The following is a 20,085-nucleotide window of genomic DNA, read 5'->3' as shown; positions in this document are numbered from 1 at the left end:
TTCAGGGCTGGGCCCTTCCTTGTGGGAGAAGGAGCCGGACGTTTGCCTTTTCGGCAAGAGGGTCTGCCGCGGCCGAGCGCCATGAGATGTTGCGTCTCTGGGAAAACACAGATCCCCAGTGCTGTTGTGTCTGTAAATAGGGCACGAAGGCACCGTGAAGAGCAGCAACAGCTTTGAGGGTTGGGCCCATCCTTGTGGGAGAAGAAGCCGGACGTTTGCCTTTTCGTCAAGAGCCTCTTCCACGGCCGAGCGCCATGAGATGTTGCTTCTCTGGGAAAGCCCAGATCCCCAGTGCTGTTGTGCCTGTAGATACGGTGCCAAGGTTAGGTGAAGAGCAGAAACAGCTTTCAGGGCTGGGCCCTTCCCTATGGGAGAAGGAGCCGGACGTTTGCCTTTTTGGCAAGAGGCTCTGCCGCGCCCGAGCGCCATGAGATGTTGCATCTCTGGGAAAGCCCAGATCCCCAGTGCTGTTGTGCCTGTAGATAGGGCACCACGGCACCGTGAAGAGCAGCAACAGCTTTCAGGGCTGGGCCCTTCCCTGTGGGAGAAGGAGCCGGACGTTTGCCTTTTCGGCAAGAGGCTCTGCCGCGGCCGAGCGCCATGAGATGTTGCGTCTCTGGGAAAGCCCAGATCCCCAGTGCTGTTGTGCCTGTAGATAGGGCACCACGGCACCGTGAAGAGCAGCAAGAGCTTTCAGGGCTGGGCCCTTCCTTGTGGGAGAATGAGCCGGACGTTTGCCTTTTTGGCAAGAGGCTCTGCTGCGGCCGTGCGCCATGAGATGTTGTGTCTCTGGGAAAGCACAGATCCCCAGTGCTGTTGTGCCTGTAGATAGGGTGCCAAGGCACCGTGAAGAGCAGCAAGAGCTTTCAGGGCTGGGCCCTTCCCTGTGGGAGAAGGAGCCGGACGTTTGCCTTTTTGGCAAGAGGCTCTGCCGCGGCCGAGCGCCATGAGATGTTGCGTCTCTGGGAAAGCCCAGATCCCCAGTGCTGTTGTGCCTGTAGATAGGGCGCCAAGGCACCGTGAAGAGCAGCAACAGCTTTCAGGGCTGGGCCCTTTCCTGTGGGAGAAGGAGCCGGACGTTTGCCTTTTCGGCAAGAGGCTCTGCCGCGACCGAGTTGCCATGAGATGTTGCTTCTCTGGGAAATCCCAGATCCCCAGTGCTGTTCTGTATGTAGATAGGGCGCTAAGGCACCGTGAAGAGCAGCAACAGCTTTCAGCCTGGGCCCTTCCTTGTGGGAGAAGGAGACGGACGTTTGCCTTTTCGGCAAGAGGGTCTGCCGCGGCCGAGCGCCATGAGATGTTGCGTCTCTGGGAAAACACAGATCCCCAGTGCTGTTGTGCCTGTAGATAGGGTGCCATGGGACCGTGAAGATCACCAAGAGCATTCAGGGCTGGGCCCTTCTCTGTGGGAGAAGGAGCCGGACGTTTGCCTTTTCGGTTAGAGGCTCTGCCGAGGCCGAGCGCCATGAGATGTTGAGTCTCTGGGAAAGCCCAGATCCCCAGTGCTGTTGTGCCTGTAGATACAGTGCCAAGGTTAGGTGAAGAGCAGAAACAGCTTTCAGGGCTGGGCTCTTCCTTGTGGGAGAATTAGCCGCACATTTGTCTTTTAGGCAAGAGGCTCTGCCGTGGCCGAGCGCCATGACATGCTGCGTCTCTGAGAAAGCCCAGATCCTCAGTGCTGTTGTGCCTGTAGATAGGGTGCCAAGGCACCGTGAAGAGCAGCAACAGCTTTCAGGGCTGGGCCCTTCCCTGTGGGAGAAGGAGCCGGACGTTTGCCTTTTCGGCAAGAGGCTCTGCCATGGCCGAGCGCCATGAGATGTTGCGTCTCTGGGAAATCACAGATCCCCAGTGCTGTTGTGCCTGTAGATAGGGCACCAAGGCACCGTGAAGAGCAGCAACAGCTTTCAGGGCTGGGCCCTTCCCTGTGGGAGAAGGAGCCGGACGTTTGCCTTTTCGGCAAGAGGCTCTGCCGCGGCCGAGCACCAAGAGATGCTGCGTCTCTTGGAAGACACAGATCCCCAGTGCTGTTGTGCCTGTAGATAGGGTGCCAAGGCACCCTGAAGAGCAGCAACAGCTTTCAGGGATGGGCCCTTCCCTGTGGGAGAAGGAGCCGGACGTTTGCCTTTTTGGCAAGAGGCTCTGCCGCGGCCGAGCACCATGAGATGTTGCTTCTCTGAGAAAGCCCAGATCCCCACTGCTGTTGTGCCTGTAGATAGGGTGCTAAGGCACCGTGAAGAGCAGCAACAGCTTTCAGGGCTGGGCCCTTCCCTGTGGGAGAAGGGGCCGGACGTTTGCCTTTTCGGCTAGAGGCTTTGCCGTGGCCGAGCGCCATGAGATGTTGAGACTCTGGGAAAGCACAAATCCCCAGTGCTGTTGTGCCTGTAGATAGGGCACCAAGGCACCGTGAAGAGCAGCAACAGCTTTCAGGCCTGGGCCCTTCCCTGTGGGAGAAGGAGCCGGACGTTTGCCTTTTCGGCAAGAGGCTCTGCCGCGGCAGAGCGCCATGAGATGTTGCGTCTCTGGGAAAACACAGATCCCCAGTGCTGTTGTGCCTGTAGATAGGGCACCAAGGCACCGTGAAGAGCAGCAACAGCTTTCAGGGCTGGGCCCTTCCCTGTGGGAGAAGGAGCCGGACGTTTGCCTTTTCGGCAAGAGGCTCTGCCGCGGCAGAGCGCCATGAGATGTTGCGTCTCTGGGAAAGCACAGATCCCCAGTGCTGTTGTGCCTGTAGATAGGGCACCAAGGCACCGTGAAGAGCAGCAACAGCTTTCAGGCCTGGGCCCTTCCCTATGGGAGAAGGAGCCGGACGTTTGCCTTTTCGGCAAGAGGCTCTGCCGCGGCAGAGCGCCATGAGATGTTGCGTCTCTGGGAAAGCACAGATCCCCAGTGCTGTTGTGCCTGTAGATAGGGCACCAAGGCACCGTGAAGAGCAGCAACAGCTTTCAGGGCTGGGCCCTTCCCTGTGGGAGAAGGAGCCGGACGTTTGCCTATTCGGCAAGAGGCTCTGCCGCGGCCGAGCGCCATGAGATGTTGCGTCTCTGGGAAAGCCCAGATCCCCAGTGCTGTTGTGCCTGTAGATAGGGCGCCAAGGGACCGTGAAGAGCAGCAAGAGCTTTCAGGGCTGGGCCCTTCCCTGTTGGAGAAGGAGCCGGAAGTTTGCCTTTTCAGCAAGAGGCTCTTCCACGGCCGAGCGCCATGAGATGTTGCTTCTCTGGGAAAGACCAGATCCCCAGTGCTTTTGTGTCTGTAAATAGGGCACTAAGGCACCGTGAAGAGCAGCAACAGCTTTCAGGGCTGGGTCCTTCCTTGTGGGAGAAGGAGCCGGACGTTTGCGTTTTCGGCAAGAGGCTCTGCCACGACCGAGTTGCCATGAGATGTTGCTTCTCTGGGAAATGCCAGATCCCCAGTGCTGTTCTGTATGTAGATAGGGCGCCAAGGCACCATGAAGAGCAGCAACAGCTTTCAGGGCTGGGCCCTTCCTTGTGGGAGAAGGAGCCGGACGTTTGCCTTTTCGGCAAGAGGGTCTGCCGCGGCCGAGCGCCATGAGATGTTGCGTCTCTGGGAAAACACAGATCCCCAGTGCTGTTGTGTCTGTAAATAGGGCACGAAGGCACCGTGAAGAGCAGCAACAGCTTTGAGGGTTGGGCCCATCCTTGTGGGAGAAGAAGCCGGACGTTTGCCTTTTCGTCAAGAGCCTCTTCCACGGCCGAGCGCCATGAGATGTTGCTTCTCTGGGAAAGCCCAGATCCCCAGTGCTGTTGTGCCTGTAGATACGGTGCCAAGGTTAGGTGAAGAGCAGAAACAGCTTTCAGGGCTGGGCCCTTCCCTATGGGAGAAGGAGCCGGACGTTTGCCTTTTTGGCAAGAGGCTCTGCCGCGCCCGAGCGCCATGAGATGTTGCATCTCTGGGAAAGCCCAGATCCCCAGTGCTGTTGTGCCTGTAGATAGGGCACCACGGCACCGTGAAGAGCAGCAACAGCTTTCAGGGCTGGGCCCTTCCCTGTGGGAGAAGGAGCCGGACGTTTGCCTTTTCGGCAAGAGGCTCTGCCGCGGCCGAGCGCCATGAGATGTTGCGTCTCTGGGAAAGCCCAGATCCCCAGTGCTGTTGTGCCTGTAGACAGGGCACCACGGCACCGTGAAGAGCAGCAAGAGCTTTCAGGGCTGGGCCCTTCCTTGTGGGAGAATGAGCCGGACGTTTGCCTTTTTGGCAAGAGGCTCTGCTGCGGCCGTGCGCCATGAGATGTTGTGTCTCTGGGAAAGCACAGATCCCCAGTGCTGTTGTGCCTGTAGATAGGGTGCCAAGGCACCGTGAAGAGCAGCAAGAGCTTTCAGGGCTGGGCCCTTCCCTGTGGGAGAAGGAGCCGGACGTTTGCCTTTTTGGCAAGAGGCTCTGCCGCGGCCGAGCGCCATGAGATGTTGCGTCTCTGGGAAAGCCCAGATCCCCAGTGCTGTTGTGCCTGTAGATAGGGCGCCAAGGCACCGTGAAGAGCAGCAACAGCTTTCAGGGCTGGGCCCTTTCCTGTGGGAGAAGGAGCCGGACGTTTGCCTTTTCGGCAAGAGGCTCTGCCGCGACCGAGTTGCCATGAGATGTTGCTTCTCTGGGAAATCCCAGATCCCCAGTGCTGTTCTGTATGTAGATAGGGCGCTAAGGCACCGTGAAGAGCAGCAACAGCTTTCAGCCTGGGCCCTTCCTTGTGGGAGATGGAGACGGACGTTTGCCTTTTCGGCAAGAGGGTCTGCCGCGGCCGAGCGCCATGAGATGTTGCGTCTCTGGGAAAACACAGATCCCCAGTGCTGTTGTGCCTGTAGATAGGGTGCCATGGGACCGTGAAGATCACCAAGAGCATTCAGGGCTGGGCCCTTCTCTGTGGGAGAAGGAGCCGGACGTTTGCCTTTTCGGTTAGAGGCTCTGCCGAGGCCGAGCGCCATGAGATGTTGAGTCTCTGGGAAAGCCCAGATCCCCAGTGCTGTTGTGCCTGTAGATACAGTGCCAAGGTTAGGTGAAGAGCAGAAACAGCTTTCAGGGCTGGGCTCTTCCTTGTGGGAGAATTAGCCGCACATTTGTCTTTTAGGCAAGAGGCTCTGCCGCGGCCGAGCGCCATGACATGCTGCGTCTCTGAGAAAGCCCAGATCCTCAGTGCTGTTGTGCCTGTAGATAGGGTGCCAAGGCACCGTGAAGAGCAGCAACAGCTTTCAGGGCTGGGCCCTTCCCTGTGGGAGAAGGAGCCGGACGTTTGCCTTTTCGGCAAGAGGCTCTGCCATGGCCGAGCGCCATGAGATGTTGCGTCTCTGGGAAATCACAGATCCCCAGTGCTGTTGTGCCTGTAGATAGGGCACCAAGGCACCGTGAAGAGCAGCAACAGCTTTCAGGGCTGGGCCCTTCCCTGTGGGAGAAGGAGCCGGACGTTTGCCTTTTCGGCAAGAGGCTCTGCCGCGGCCGAGCACCAAGAGATGCTGCGTCTCTTGGAAGACACAGATCCCCAGTGCTGTTGTGCCTGTAGATAGGGTGCCAAGGCACCCTGAAGAGCAGCAACAGCTTTCAGGGATGGGCCCTTCCCTGTGGGAGAAGGAGCCGGACGTTTGCCTTTTTGGCAAGAGGCTCTGCCGCGGCCGAGCACCATGAGATGTTGCTTCTCTGAGAAAGCCCAGATCCCCACTGCTGTTGTGCCTGTAGATAGGGTGCTAAGGCACCGTGAAGAGCAGCAACAGCTTTCAGGGCTGGGCCCTTCCTTGTGGGAGAAGGAGCCGGACGTTTGCCTTTTCGGCTAGAGGCTTTGCCGTGGCCGAGCGCCATGAGATGTTGCGTCTCTGGGAAAGCACAGATCCCCAGTGCTGTTGTGCCTGTAGATAGGGCACCAAGGCACCGTGAAGAGCAGCAACAGCTTTCAGGGCTGGGCCCTTCCCTGTGGGAGAAGGAGCCGGACGTTTGCCTATTCGGCAAGAGGCTCTGCCGCGGCCGAGCGCCATGAGATGTTGCGTCTCTGGGAAAGCCCAGATCCCCAGTGCTGTTGTGCCTGTAGATAGGGCGCCAAGGGACCGTGAAGAGCAGCAAGAGCTTTCAGGGCTGGGCCCTTCCCTGTTGGAGAAGGAGCCGGAAGTTTGCCTTTTCAGCAAGAGGCTCTTCCACGGCCGAGCGCCATGAGATGTTGCTTCTCTGGGAAAGACCAGATCCCCAGTGCTTTTGTGTCTGTAAATAGGGCACTAAGGCACCGTGAAGAGCAGCAACAGCTTTCAGGGCTGGGTCCTTCCTTGTGGGAGAAGGAGCCGGACGTTTGCGTTTTCGGCAAGAGGCTCTGCCACGACCGAGTTGCCATGAGATGTTGCTTCTCTGGGAAATGCCAGATCCCCAGTGCTGTTCTGTATGTAGATAGGGCGCCAAGGCACCATGAAGAGCAGCAACAGCTTTCAGGGCTGGGCCCTTCCTTGTGGGAGAAGGAGCCGGACGTTTGCCTTTTCGGCAAGAGGGTCTGCCGCGGCCGAGCGCCATGAGATGTTGCGTCTCTGGGAAAACACAGATCCCCAGTGCTGTTGTGTCTGTAAATAGGGCACGAAGGCACCGTGAAGAGCAGCAACAGCTTTGAGGGTTGGGCCCATCCTTGTGGGAGAAGAAGCCGGACGTTTGCCTTTTCGTCAAGAGCCTCTTCCACGGCCGAGCGCCATGAGATGTTGCTTCTCTGGGAAAGCCCAGATCCCCAGTGCTGTTGTGCCTGTAGATACGGTGCCAAGGTTAGGTGAAGAGCAGAAACAGCTTTCAGGGCTGGGCCCTTCCCTATGGGAGAAGGAGCCGGACGTTTGCCTTTTTGGCAAGAGGCTCTGCCGCGCCCGAGCGCCATGAGATGTTGCATCTCTGGGAAAGCCCAGATCCCCAGTGCTGTTGTGCCTGTAGATAGGGCACCACGGCACCGTGAAGAGCAGCAACAGCTTTCAGGGCTGGGCCCTTCCCTGTGGGAGAAGGAGCCGGACGTTTGCCTTTTCGGCAAGAGGCTCTGCCGCGGCCGAGCGCCATGAGATGTTGCGTCTCTGGGAAAGCCCAGATCCCCAGTGCTGTTGTGCCTGTAGATAGGGCACCACGGCACCGTGAAGAGCAGCAAGAGCTTTCAGGGCTGGGCCCTTCCTTGTGGGAGAATGAGCCGGACGTTTGCCTTTTTGGCAAGAGGCTCTGCTGCGGCCGTGCGCCATGAGATGTTGTGTCTCTGGGAAAGCACAGATCCCCAGTGCTGTTGTGCCTGTAGATAGGGTGCCAAGGCACCGTGAAGAGCAGCAAGAGCTTTCAGGGCTGGGCCCTTCCCTGTGGGAGAAGGAGCCGGACGTTTGCCTTTTTGGCAAGAGGCTCTGCCGCGGCCGAGCGCCATGAGATGTTGCGTCTCTGGGAAAGCCCAGATCCCCAGTGCTGTTGTGCCTGTAGATAGGGCGCCAAGGCACCGTGAAGAGCAGCAACAGCTTTCAGGGCTGGGCCCTTTCCTGTGGGAGAAGGAGCCGGACGTTTGCCTTTTCGGCAAGAGGCTCTGCCGCGACCGAGTTGCCATGAGATGTTGCTTCTCTGGGAAATCCCAGATCCCCAGTGCTGTTCTGTATGTAGATAGGGCGCTAAGGCACCGTGAAGAGCAGCAACAGCTTTCAGCCTGGGCCCTTCCTTGTGGGAGAAGGAGACGGACGTTTGCCTTTTCGGCAAGAGGGTCTGCCGCGGCCGAGCGCCATGAGATGTTGCGTCTCTGGGAAAACACAGATCCCCAGTGCTGTTGTGCCTGTAGATAGGGTGCCATGGGACCGTGAAGATCACCAAGAGCATTCAGGGCTGGGCCCTTCTCTGTGGGAGAAGGAGCCGGACGTTTGCCTTTTCGGTTAGAGGCTCTGCCGAGGCCGAGCGCCATGAGATGTTGAGTCTCTGGGAAAGCCCAGATCCCCAGTGCTGTTGTGCCTGTAGATACAGTGCCAAGGTTAGGTGAAGAGCAGAAACAGCTTTCAGGGCTGGGCTCTTCCTTGTGGGAGAATTAGCCGCACATTTGTCTTTTAGGCAAGAGGCTCTGCCGTGGCCGAGCGCCATGACATGCTGCGTCTCTGAGAAAGCCCAGATCCTCAGTGCTGTTGTGCCTGTAGATAGGGTGCCAAGGCACCGTGAAGAGCAGCAACAGCTTTCAGGGCTGGGCCCTTCCCTGTGGGAGAAGGAGCCGGACGTTTGCCTTTTCGGCAAGAGGCTCTGCCATGGCCGAGCGCCATGAGATGTTGCGTCTCTGGGAAATCACAGATCCCCAGTGCTGTTGTGCCTGTAGATAGGGCACCAAGGCACCGTGAAGAGCAGCAACAGCTTTCAGGGCTGGGCCCTTCCCTGTGGGAGAAGGAGCCGGACGTTTGCCTTTTCGGCAAGAGGCTCTGCCGCGGCCGAGCACCAAGAGATGCTGCGTCTCTTGGAAGACACAGATCCCCAGTGCTGTTGTGCCTGTAGATAGGGTGCCAAGGCACCCTGAAGAGCAGCAACAGCTTTCAGGGATGGGCCCTTCCCTGTGGGAGAAGGAGCCGGACGTTTGCCTTTTTGGCAAGAGGCTCTGCCGCGGCCGAGCACCATGAGATGTTGCTTCTCTGAGAAAGCCCAGATCCCCACTGCTGTTGTGCCTGTAGATAGGGTGCTAAGGCACCGTGAAGAGCAGCAACAGCTTTCAGGGCTGGGCCCTTCCTTTTGGGAGAAGGAGCCGGACGTTTGCCTTTTCGGCAAGAGGCTCTGCCGCGGCAGAGCGCCATGAGATGTTGCGTCTCTGGGAAAACACAGATCCCCAGTGCTGTTGTGCCTGTAGATAGGGCACCAAGGCACCGTGAAGAGCAGCAACAGCTTTCAGGGCTGGGCCCTTCCCTGTGGGAGAAGGAGCCGGACGTTTGCCTTTTCGGCAAGAGGCTCTGCCGCGGCAGAGCGCCATGAGATGTTGCGTCTCTGGGAAAGCACAGATCCCCAGTGCTGTTGTGCCTGTAGATAGGGCACCAAGGCACCGTGAAGAGCAGCAACAGCTTTCAGGCCTGGGCCCTTCCCTATGGGAGAAGGAGCCGGACGTTTGCCTTTTCGGCAAGAGGCTCTGCCGCGGCAGAGCGCCATGAGATGTTGCGTCTCTGGGAAAGCACAGATCCCCAGTGCTGTTGTGCCTGTAGATAGGGCACCAAGGCACCGTGAAGAGCAGCAACAGCTTTCAGGGCTGGGCCCTTCCCTGTGGGAGAAGGAGCCGGACGTTTGCCTATTCGGCAAGAGGCTCTGCCGCGGCCGAGCGCCATGAGATGTTGCGTCTCTGGGAAAGCCCAGATCCCCAGTGCTGTTGTGCCTGTAGATAGGGCGCCAAGGGACCGTGAAGAGCAGCAAGAGCTTTCAGGGCTGGGCCCTTCCCTGTTGGAGAAGGAGCCGGAAGTTTGCCTTTTCAGCAAGAGGCTCTTCCACGGCCGAGCGCCATGAGATGTTGCTTCTCTGGGAAAGACCAGATCCCCAGTGCTTTTGTGTCTGTAAATAGGGCACTAAGGCACCGTGAAGAGCAGCAACAGCTTTCAGGGCTGGGTCCTTCCTTGTGGGAGAAGGAGCCGGACGTTTGCGTTTTCGGCAAGAGGCTCTGCCACGACCGAGTTGCCATGAGATGTTGCTTCTCTGGGAAATGCCAGATCCCCAGTGCTGTTCTGTATGTAGATAGGGCGCCAAGGCACCATGAAGAGCAGCAACAGCTTTCAGGGCTGGGCCCTTCCTTGTGGGAGAAGGAGCCGGACGTTTGCCTTTTCGGCAAGAGGGTCTGCCGCGGCCGAGCGCCATGAGATGTTGCGTCTCTGGGAAAACACAGATCCCCAGTGCTGTTGTGTCTGTAAATAGGGCACGAAGGCACCGTGAAGAGCAGCAACAGCTTTGAGGGTTGGGCCCATCCTTGTGGGAGAAGAAGCCGGACGTTTGCCTTTTCGTCAAGAGCCTCTTCCACGGCCGAGCGCCATGAGATGTTGCTTCTCTGGGAAAGCCCAGATCCCCAGTGCTGTTGTGCCTGTAGATACGGTGCCAAGGTTAGGTGAAGAGCAGAAACAGCTTTCAGGGCTGGGCCCTTCCCTATGGGAGAAGGAGCCGGACGTTTGCCTTTTTGGCAAGAGGCTCTGCCGCGCCCGAGCGCCATGAGATGTTGCATCTCTGGGAAAGCCCAGATCCCCAGTGCTGTTGTGCCTGTAGATAGGGCACCACGGCACCGTGAAGAGCAGCAACAGCTTTCAGGGCTGGGCCCTTCCCTGTGGGAGAAGGAGCCGGACGTTTGCCTTTTCGGCAAGAGGCTCTGCCGCGGCCGAGCGCCATGAGATGTTGCGTCTCTGGGAAAGCCCAGATCCCCAGTGCTGTTGTGCCTGTAGATAGGGCACCACGGCACCGTGAAGAGCAGCAAGAGCTTTCAGGGCTGGGCCCTTCCTTGTGGGAGAATGAGCCGGACGTTTGCCTTTTTGGCAAGAGGCTCTGCTGCGGCCGTGCGCCATGAGATGTTGTGTCTCTGGGAAAGCACAGATCCCCAGTGCTGTTGTGCCTGTAGATAGGGTGCCAAGGCACCGTGAAGAGCAGCAAGAGCTTTCAGGGCTGGGCCCTTCCCTGTGGGAGAAGGAGCCGGACGTTTGCCTTTTTGGCAAGAGGCTCTGCCGCGGCCGAGCGCCATGAGATGTTGCGTCTCTGGGAAAGCCCAGATCCCCAGTGCTGTTGTGCCTGTAGATAGGGCGCCAAGGCACCGTGAAGAGCAGCAACAGCTTTCAGGGCTGGGCCCTTTCCTGTGGGAGAAGGAGCCGGACGTTTGCCTTTTCGGCAAGAGGCTCTGCCGCGACCGAGTTGCCATGAGATGTTGCTTCTCTGGGAAATCCCAGATCCCCAGTGCTGTTCTGTATGTAGATAGGGCGCTAAGGCACCGTGAAGAGCAGCAACAGCTTTCAGCCTGGGCCCTTCCTTGTGGGAGAAGGAGACGGACGTTTGCCTTTTCGGCAAGAGGGTCTGCCGCGGCCGAGCGCCATGAGATGTTGCGTCTCTGGGAAAACACAGATCCCCAGTGCTGTTGTGCCTGTAGATAGGGTGCCAAGGCACCGTGAAGAGCAGCAACAGCTTTCAGGGCTGGGCCCTTCCCTGTGGGAGAAGGAGCCGGACGTTTGCCTTTTCGGCAAGAGGCTCTGCCGCGGCCGAGCGCCATGAGATGTTGCTTCTCTGGGAAAGCCCAGATCCCCAGTGCTGTTGTGCCTGTAGATAGGGTGCCAAGGTTAGGTGAAGAGCAGAAACAGCTTTCAGGGCTGGGCACTTTTTTGTGAGAGAAGGAGCCGGACGTTTGCCTTTTCGGTTAGCGGTTCTGCCGCGGCCGAGCGCCATGTGATGTTGCGTCTCTGGGAAGACACAGATCCCCAGTTCTTTTGTGGCTCTAGATAGGGTGCCAAGGCACCGTGAAGAGCAGCAACAGCTTTCAGGGATGGGCCCTTCCCTGTGGGAGAAGGAGCCGGACGTTTGCCTTTTCGGCAAGAGGCTCTGCCGCGGCCGAGCGCCATGAGATGTTGCGTCTCTGAGAAAGCCCAGATCCCCAGGGCTGTTGTGCCTGTAGATAGGGCGCCAAGGCACCGTGAAGAGCAGCAAGAGCTTTCAGGGCTGGGCCCTTCCCTGTGGGAGAAGGAGCCGGACGTTTGCCTTTTCGGCAAGAGACTCTGCCGCGGCCGAGCACCGTGAGATGTTGCGTCTCTGGGAAAGCAGAGATCCCCAGTGCTGTTGTGCCTGTAGATAGGGCGCCAAAGGACTGTGAAGAGCAGCAACAGCTTTCAGGGCTGGGCCATTCCTAGTGGGAGAAGGAGCCGGACTTTTGCCTTTTCGGCAAGAGGCTCTGCCACGGCTGAGCGTCATGAGATGTTGCGTCTCTGGGAAAGCCCAGATACCCAGTGCTGTTGTGCCTGTAGATAGGGCGCCAAGGCACCATGAAGAGCAGCAACAGCTTTCAGGGCTGGGCCCTTCCCTGTGGGAGAAGGAGCCGGACGTTTGCCTTTTCGGCAAGAGGCTCTGCCACGACCGAGTTGCCATGAGATGTTGCTTCTCTGGGAAATGCCAGATCCCCAGTGCTGTTCTGTATGTAGATAGGGCGCCAAGGCACCATGAAGAGCAGCAACAGCTTTCAGGGCTGGGCCCTTCCTTGTGGGAGAAGGAGCCGGACGTTTGCCTTTTCGGCAAGAGGGTCTGCCGCGGCCGAGCGCCATGAGATGTTGCGTCTCTGGGAAAACACAGATCCCCAGTGCTGTTGTGTCTGTAAATAGGGCACGAAGGCACCGTGAAGAGCAGCAACAGCTTTGAGGGTTGGGCCCATCCTTGTGGGAGAAGAAGCCGGACGTTTGCCTTTTCGTCAAGAGCCTCTTCCACGGCCGAGCGCCATGAGATGTTGCTTCTCTGGGAAAGCCCAGATCCCCAGTGCTGTTGTGCCTGTAGATACGGTGCCAAGGTTAGGTGAAGAGCAGAAACAGCTTTCAGGGCTGGGCCCTTCCCTATGGGAGAAGGAGCCGGACGTTTGCCTTTTCGGCAAGAGGCTCTGCCGCGGCCGAGGGCCATGAGATGTTGCGTCTCTTGGAAAGCCCAGATCCCCAGTGCTGTTGTGCCTGTAGATAGGGCACCACGGCACCGTGAAGAGCAGCAAGAGCTTTCAGGGCTGGGCCCTTCCTTGTGGGAGAAGGAGCCGGACGTTTGCCTTTTTGGCAAGAGGCTCTGCTGCGGCCGTGCGCCATGAGATGTTGTGTCTCTGGGAAAGCACAGATCCCCAGTGCTGTTGTGCCTGTAGATAGGGTGCCAAGGCACCGTGAAGAGCAGCAAGAGCTTTCAGGGCTGGGCCCTTCCCTGTGGGAGAAGGAGCCGGACGTTTGCCTTTTTGGTAAGAGGCTCTGCCGCGGCCGAGCGCCATGAGATGTTGCTTCTCTGGGAAAGCCCAGAACCCCAGGGCTGTTGTTTCTGTAGATAGGGCGCTAAGGCACCGTGAAGAGCAGCAAGAGCTTTCAGGGCTGGGCCCTTCCCTGTGGGAGAAGGAGCCGGACGTTTGCCTTTTCGGCAAGAGGCTCTGCCGCGGCCGAGGGCCATGAGATGTTGCGTCTCTTGGAAAGCCCAGATCCCCAGTGCTGTTGTGCCTGTAGATAGGGCACCACGGCACCGTGAAGAGCAGCAAGAGCTTTCAGGGCTGGGCCCTTCCTTGTGGGAGAATGAGCCGGACGTTTGCCTTTTTGGCAAGAGGCTCTGCTGCGGCCGTGCGCCATGAGATGTTGCGTCTCTGGGAAAGCACAGATCCCCAGTGCTGTTGTGCCTGTAGATAGGGTGCCAAGGCACCGTGAAGAGCAGCAACAGCTTTCAGGGCTGGGCCCTTCCCTGTGGGAGAAGGAGCCGGACGTTTGCCTTTTTGGCAAGAGGCTCTGCCGCGGCCGAGCGCCATGAGATGTTGCGTCTCTGGGAAAGCCCAGATCCCCAGTGCTGTTGTGCCTGTAGATAGGGCACCACGGCACCGTGAAGAGCAGCAAGAGCTTTCAGGGCTGGGCCCTTCCCTGTGGGAGAAGGAGCCGGACGTTTGCCTTTTCGGCAAGAGGCTCTGCCGTGGCCGAGCGCCATGAGATGTTGCTTCTCTGGGAAAGCCCAGAACCCCAGGGCTGTTGTTTCTGTAGATAGGGCGCTAAGGCACCGTGAAGAGCAGCAAGAGCTTTCAGGGCTGGGCCCTTCCCTGTGGGAGAAGGAGCCGGACGTTTGCCTTTTCGGCAAGAGGCTCTGCCGCGGCCGAGCGCCATGAGATGTTGCGTCTCAGGGAAAGCCCAGATCCCCAGTGCTGTTGTGCCCGTAGACAGGGCGCCAAGGGACCGTGAAGAGCAGCAAGAGCTTTCAGGGCTGGGCCCTTCCTTGTGGGAGAAGGAGCCGGAAGTTTGCCTTTTCGGCAAGAGGCTCTGCCGCGGACGAGCGCCATGAGATGTTGCGTCTCTGGGAAAGCCCAGATCCCCAGTGCTGTTGTGCCTGTAGATAGGGCACCACGGCACCGTGAAGAGCAGCAAAAGCTTTCAGGGCTGGGCCCTTCCCTGTGGGAGAAGGAGCCGGACGTTTGCCTTTTAGGCAAGAGGCTCTGCCGCGGCCGAGCGCCATGAGATGTTGCTTCTCTGGGAAAGCCCAGAACCCCAGGGCTGTTGTTTCTGTAGATAGGGCGCTAAGGCACCGTGAAGAGCAGCAACAGCTTTCAGGGCTGGGGCCTTCCCTCTGGGAGAAGGAGCCGGACGTTTGCCTTTTAGGCAAGAGGCTCTGCCACGGCCGAGCGCCATGAGATGTTGCGTCTCTGGGAAAGCCCAGATCCCCAGTGATGTTGTGCCTGTAGATAGGGTGCCAAGGTTAGGTGAAGAGCAGAAACAGCTTTCAGGGCTGGGCCCTTTTTTGTGGGAGAAGGAGCCGGACCTTTGCCTTTTCGGTTAGCGGTTCTACCGCGGCCGAGCGCCATGTGATGTTGCTTCTCTGGGAAAGCCCAGATCCCCAGTGCTGTTGTGTCTGTAGATAGGGGGCCAAGGCACCGTGAAGAGCAGCAACAGCTTTCAGGGCTGGGCCCTTCCCTGTGGGAGAAGGAGCCGGATGTTTGACTTTTCGGCAAGAGTGTCTGCTGCGGCCGAGCGCCATGAGATGTTGTGTCTCTGGGAAAGCCCAGATCCCCAGTGCTGTTGTGCCTGTAGATAGGGCGCCAAGGCACCGTGAAGAGCAGCAAGAGCTTTCAGGGCTGGGCCCTTCCCTGTGGGAGAAGGAGCCAGACGTTTGCCTTTTCGGCAAGAGGCTCTGCTGCGGCCGAGCGCCATGAGATGTTGCTTCTCTGGGAAAGCCCAGATCCCCAGTGCTGTTGTACCTGTAGATAGGGCGCCAAGGCACCGTGAAGAGCAGCAACAGCTTTCAGGGCTGGGCCCTTCCCTGTGGGAGAAGGAGCCGGACGTTTGCCTTTTCGGCAAGAGGCTCTGCCGCGGCCGAGCGCCATGAGATGTTGCTTCTCTGTGAAGACACAGATCCCCAGTGCTTTTGTGGCTGTAGATAGGGCGCCAAGGCACCGTGAAGAGCAGCAACACCTTTCAGGGCTGGGCCCTTCCCTATGGGAGAAGGAGCCGGAAGTTTGCCTTTTCGGCAAGAGGCTCTGCCACGGCGGAGCGTCATGAGATGTTGCGTCTCTTGGAAAGCCCAGATCCCCAGTGCTGTTGTGCCTGTAGATAGGGCGCCAAGGCACCGTGAAGAGCAGCAACAGCTTTCAGGGCTGGGCCCTTCCTTGTGGGAGAATGAGCCGGACGTTTGCCTTTTTGGCAAGAGGCTCTGCTGCGGCCGTGCGCCATGAGATGTTGTGTCTCTGGGAAAGTCCAGATCCCCAGTGCTGTTGTGCCTGTAGATAGGGCGCCAAGGCACCGTGAAGAGCAGCAAGAGCTTTCAGGGCTGGGCCCTTCCCTGTGGGAGAAGGAGCCGGACGTTTGCCTTTTTGGCAAGAGGCTCTGCCGCGGCCGAGCGCCATGAGATGTTGCGTCTCTGGGAAAGCCCAGATCCCCAGTGCTGTTGTGCCTGTAGATAGGGCACCACGGCACCGTGAAGAGCAGCAAGATCTTTCAGGGCTGGGCCCTTCCCTGTGGGAGAAGGAGCCGGACGTTTGCCTTTTCGGCAAGAGGCTCTGCCGCGGCCGAGCGCCATGAGATGTTGCGTCTCTGAGAAAGCCCAGATCCCCAGTGCTGTTGTGTCTGTAGATAGGGTGGTAAGGCACCGTGAAGAGCAGCAAGAGCTTTCAGGGCTGGGCCCTTCCCTGTGGGAGAAGGAGCCGGACGTTTGCCTTTTAGGCAAGAGGCTCTGCCGCGGCCGAGCGCCATGAGATGTTGCTTCTCTGGGAAAGCCCAGAACCCCAGGGCTGTTGTTTCTGTAGATAGGGCGCCAAGGCACCGTGAAGAGCAGCAAGAGCTTTCAGGGCTGGGCCCTTCCCTGTGGGAGAAGGAGCCGGACGTTTGCCTTTTCGGCAAGAGGCTCTGCTGCGGCCGAGCGCCATGAGATGTTGCTTCTCTGGGAAAGCCCAGATCCCCAGTGCTGTTGTGCCTGTAGATAGGGCGCCAAGGGACCGTGAAGAGCAGCAACAGCTTTCAGGGCTGGGCCCTTCCCTGTGGGAGAAGGAGCCGGACGTTTGCCTTTTCGGCAAGAGGCTCTGCCGCGGCCGAGCGCCATGAGATGTTGCTTCTCTGGGAAGACACAGATCCCCAGTGCTTTTGTGGCTGTAGATAGGGTGCCAAGGAACCGTGAAGAGCAGCAACAGCTTTCAGGGCTGGGCCCTTCCCTATGGGAGAAGGAGCCGGACGTTTGCCTTTTCGGCAAGAGGCTCTGCCACGGCGGAGCGTCATGAGATGTTGCGTCTCTGGGAAAGCCCAGATCCCCAGTGCTGTTGTGCCTGTAGATAGGGCGCCAAGGCACCGTGAAGAGCAGCAACAGCTTTCAGTGCTGGGCCCTTCCTCGTGGGAGAATGAGCCGGACGTTTGCCTTTTTAGCAAGAGGCTCTGCTGCGGCCGAGCGCCATGAGATTTTGTGTCTCTGGGAAAGCACAGATCCCCAGTGCTGTTGTGCCTGTAGATAGGGTGCCAAGGCACCGTGAAGAGCAGCAACAGCTTTCAGGGCTGGGCCCTTCCCTGTGGGAGAAGGAGCCGGACGTTTGCCTTTTTGGCAAGAGGCTCTGCCGCGGCCGAGCGCCATGAGATGTTGCGTCTCTGGGAAAGCCCAGATCCCCAGTGCTGTTGTGCCTGTAGATAGGGCACCACGGCACCGTGAAGAGCAGCAAGAGCTTTCAGGGCTGGGCACTTCCCTGTGGGAGAAGGAGCCGGACGTTTGCCTTTTCGGCAAGAGGCTCTGCCGCGCCCGAGCGCCATGAGATGTTGCGTATCTGGGAAAGCCCAGATCCCCAGTGATGTTGTGCCTGTAGATAGGGCACGAAGGCACCGTGAAGAGCAGCAACAGCTTTGAGGGTTGGGCCCATCCTTGTGGGAGAAGAAGCCGGACGTTTGCCTTTTTGTCAAGAGCCTCTTCCACGGCCAAGCGCCATGAGATGCTGCGTCTCTGAGAAAGCCCAGATCCCCAGTGCTGTTGTGGCTGTAGATAGGGGGCCAAGGCACCGTGAAGAGCAGCAAGAGCTTTCAGGGCTGGGCCCTTCCCTGTGGGAGAAGGAGCCGGACGTTTGCCTTTTCGGCAAGAGGCTCTGCCGCGGCCGAGCGCCATGAGAAGTTGCGTCTCTGGGAAAGCCCAGATCCCCAGTGCTGTTGTGCCTGTAGATAGGGCACGAAGGCACCGTGAAGAGCAGCAGCAGCTTTGAGGGCTGGGCCCTTCCCTGTGGGAGAAGGAGCCGGACGTTTGCCTTTTCGGCAAGAGGCTCTGCCGCGGCCGAGCGCCATGAGATGTTGCGTCTCTGAGAAAGCCCAGATCCCCAGTGCTGTTGTGTCTGTAGATAGGGCGCCAAGGCACCGTGAAGAGCATCAAGAGCTTTCAGGGCTGGGCCCTTCCCTGTGGGAGAAGGAGCCGGATGTTTGCCTTTTCGGCTAGAGGCTTTGCCGTGGCCGAGCGCCATGAGATGTTGAGCCTCTGGGAAAGCCCAGATCGCCAGTCCTGTTGTGCCTGTAGATAGGGCGCCAATGCACCGTGAAGAGCAGCAAGAGCTTTCAGGGCTGGGCCCTTCCCTGTGGGAGAAGGAGCCGGACGTTTGCCTTTACGGCTAGAGGCTCTGCCTTGGCCGAGCGCCATGAGATGTTGCGTCTCTGGGAAAGCCCAGATCCCCAGTGCTGTTGTGCCTGTAGATAGGGCGCCAAGGCACCGTGAAGAGCAGCAACAGCTTTCAGGGCTGGGCCCTTCCCTGTGGGAGAAGGAGCCGGACGTTTGCCTTTTCGGCAAGAGGCTCTGCCGCGGCCGAGCGCCATGAGATGTTGCGTCTCTGAGAAAGCCCAGATCCCCAGTGCTGTTGTGTCTGTAGATAGGGTGGTAAGGCACCGTGAAGAGCAGCAACAGCTTTCAGGGCTGGGCCCTTCCCTGTGGGAGAAGGAGCCGGACGTTTGCCTTTTAGGCAAGAGGCTCTGTCGCGGCCGAGCGCCATGAGATGTTGCTTCTCTGGGAAAGCCCAGAACCCCAGGGCTGTTGTTTCTGTAGATAGGGCGCTAAGGCACCGTGAAGAGCAGCAACAGCTTTCAGGGCTGGGCCCTTCCCTATGGGAGAAGGAGCCGGACATTTGCCTTTTCGGCAAGAGGCTCTGCCGCGGCCGAGCGCCATGAGATGTTGCGTCTCTGGGAAAGCCCAGGTCCCCAGTGCTGTTGTGCCTGTAGATAGGGCGCCAAGGCACCGTGAAGAGCAGCAAGAGCTTTCAGGGCTGGGCCCTTCCCTCTGGGAGAAGGAGCCGGACGTTTGCCTTTTCGGCAAGAGGCTCTGCCGCGGCCGAGCGCCATGAGATGTTGCGTCTCTGAGCAAGCACAGATCCCTAGTGCTGTTGTGCCTGTAGATAGGGCGCCAAGGCACCGTGAAGAGCAGCAAGAGCTTTCAGGGCTGGGCCCTTCCCTGTGGGAGAAGGAGCCGGACGTTTGCCTTTTCGGTTAGAGGCTCTGCCGCGGCCGAGCTCCATGAGATGTTGCGTCTCTGGGAAAGTCCAGATCCCCACTGCTGTTGTGCCTGTAGATAGGGCGCCAAGGCACCGTGAACAGCAGCAACATCTTTCAGGTCTGGGCCCTTCCTTGTGGGAGAAGGAGCCGGACGTTTGCCTTTTTGGCAAGAGGCTCTGCCGCGGCCGAGCGCCATGAGATGTTGAGTGTCTGGGAAAGCACAGATCCCCAGTACTGTTGTGCCTGTAGATAGGGCGCCAAGGCACCGTGTAGAGCATAAACAGCTTTCAGGGCTGGGCCCTTCCCTGTAGGAGAAGGAGCCGGACGTTTGCCTTTTCGGCAAGAGGCTATGCCGCGGCCGAGCGCCATGAGATGTTGCTTCTCTGGGAAAGCCCAGATCCCCAGTGCTGTTGTGCCTGTAGATACGGTGCCAAGGTTAGGTGAAGAGCAGAAACAGCTTTCAGGGCTGGGCCCTTCCTTGTGGGAGAAGGAGCCGGAAGTTTGCCTTTTCGGCAAGAGGCTCTGCCGCGACGGAGCACCATGAGATGTTGCTTCTCTGGGAAAGCACAAATGCCCAGTGCTGTTGTGCATGTAGATAGGGCGTCAAGGCACCGTGAAGAGCAGCAACAGCTTTCAGGGCTGGGCCCTTCCCTATGGGAGAAGGAGCCTGACGTTTGCCTTTTCCTCAAGAGGCTTTGCCGCGGCCGAGCGCCATGAGATGTTGAGTCTCTGGGAAAGCCCAGATCCCCAGTGCTGTTGTGCCTGTAGATAGGGCGCCAAGGCACCGTGTAGAGCATCAACAGCTTTCAGGGCTGGGCCCTTCCCTGTGGGAGAAGGAGCCGGACGTTTGCCTTTTAGGCAAGAGGCTCTGCCGCGGCCGAGCGCCATGAGATGTTGCTTCTCTGGGAAAGCCCAGATCCCCAGTGCTGTTGTGCCTGTAGATAGGGCGCCAAGGCACCGTGAAGAGCAGCAAGAGCTTTCAGGGCTGGGCCCTTCTCTGTGGGAGAAGGAGCCGGACGTTTGCCTTTTCGGCAAGAGGCTCTGCCGCGGCCGAGCGCCATGAGATGTTGCTTCTCTGGGAAAGCCCAGATCCCCAATGCTGTTGTGCCTGTAGATAGGGCGCCAAGGCACCGTGAAGAGCAGCAACAGCTTTCAGGGCCGGGCCCTTCCTTGTGGGAGAAGGAGCCGGACGTTTGCCTTTTCGGCAAGAGGGTCTGCAACGGCCGAGCGCCATGAGATGTTGCTTCTCTGGGAAAGCCCAGACCCCCAGTGCTGTTGTGCCTGTAGATAGGGCGCCAAGGCACCGTGAAGAGCAGCAAGAGCTTTCAGGGCTGGGCCCTTCTCTGTGGGAGAAGGAGCCGGACGTTTGCCTTTTCGGCAAGAGGCTCTGCCGCGGCCGAGCGCCATGAGATGTTGCGTCTCTGAGAAAGCCCAGATCCCCAGTGCTGTTGTGCCTGTAGATAGGGCACCAAGGCACCGTGAAGAGCAGCAAGAGCTTTCAGGGCTGGGC

This window comes from Harpia harpyja, chromosome 7 (genome assembly GCF_026419915.1).
Source record: "Harpia harpyja isolate bHarHar1 chromosome 7, bHarHar1 primary haplotype, whole genome shotgun sequence".
Taxonomy (NCBI): domain Eukaryota; kingdom Metazoa; phylum Chordata; class Aves; order Accipitriformes; family Accipitridae; genus Harpia; species Harpia harpyja.
This window is presented reverse-complemented; position numbering follows the sequence as displayed.